Consider the following 1,635-nt stretch of genomic DNA (forward strand, 5'->3'; position numbering starts at 1 on the left):
AAATACCAAAGACAATGATTATCACATAGGAATAATTTTTTTCTTTTTCATTTTTGAATAAAACAAATAAGAGATGTACCATTTTCATTTTGATGTACCTTCTACTGAATTTTATAATGTAAACAATAATTTTTGTTGTAAATATTTTATTCCTATATGATTTTTTATTAATTATATAAAATAGTTTAATATCATGTTAAACAATCATAAAAATCAGTTAATTTTCTTTAATAATTTGGGAGATATAGAAAATATGTTTGAATTATTTTTGTTTAAGTGAATAAATTTCACATTGAACCACTTTACACTAGTAAAACTGAGTTCAAAGAAAACATTTAATTTTGTAGGTGATTTGTAAGAAAAGGTTGAATCAATCAATGTAAGTAAAATATAAAAATATTTATTATTTGCTCACAGCTAATTAGAGAATACATTTGATTTTAACAAATAAATCTTACAGTACCCCTAACTTAGAAAAGCTATGTAGAGATAATTCTAAGACTTAAATATAGAGAATTTAAGTTGTTTTTTTTCTATTCTACTTAATTTTCATTTTTTAAATTTACATTAATTATATTCAGTTAAAGGTAATAACTTAACTAGAAAAATCACAGTTTTAAAATACATTTTCTAAACAATATATATCTATATAAAATCACAAATATTTACTAGTAAATAAAATTATAGAGATCCTATTACTGTGACATCAGTGTCACATTTAATATTTCTTTTGCTGTTTTAATATCATTAATCAGAATGATACATCAATTAAGTTAAATACTTACAAATTTTGTTTTGAAAATTGCCACAATTTCCTTGTAAAAATGTTTTCTTTATAAATTTTTTTTTAAACATGAGTATACATGAGTTTATGTTTCAAAATATAAACATAAACATTCATGGTTACTCAAATTATTGTATAAGAAGAAATTATATCATTATTCTTACAAGTTAAAAAAATAAAAAATGGTGTTAAATACTTTTAAAATGAATAAAAGTGTGGCCAGAAATTTGTTGAAAAATAAGATAATCAATTAAATAAATGATCCTTAATTAGAAAATAATTTTTTAAAATATAATTTACATTTCATTTAAGACTAAGTAGAATTATTTACCTATATATAAAGCTGCACCTCATACACTCACTTTATAACTCTGCTTACAAATGAGAAGTAGGTAAATATACAATAGCAACTTTTCAGGGCAGCACTTTTAACTTTTGCATTAATCATGTAATGGAAAAGTCAAATATTCAGTATTGGAAAAAAATATAATAAAATACATTTTTGGCATTATAGTAGTTCCTTTTATACAAATACCTCTAAATACAATTTCTTAATTATAAACATAATCTTCTTAACATCACAGAAGTCACTTAGCTCAATTTTGTTAATTCATCGATTTCCCAACTTATTCTCCATATCTCCAGAAAGGTATATATAACATACATTTTTAAATAATACTAGAAATTTTGAAGTGATGTACTTAAAGATTTTACTGTCACTTTCTAACTAAATTTTTTTATAATTTAATATAGTAAATTGTTTATCAGTAAAAAGCCTACAGACTATAACAACAGGTGATAGATTAACATGGGAAGAAATAAACTCTTTTGGGAGTTAATATCTCTATATT

The sequence above is a fragment of the Halyomorpha halys genome, unplaced genomic scaffold, assembly GCF_000696795.3.
Source record: "Halyomorpha halys isolate HHAL.00 unplaced genomic scaffold, Hhal_1.1 Scaffold865.1, whole genome shotgun sequence".
NCBI lineage: Eukaryota > Metazoa > Arthropoda > Insecta > Hemiptera > Pentatomidae > Halyomorpha > Halyomorpha halys.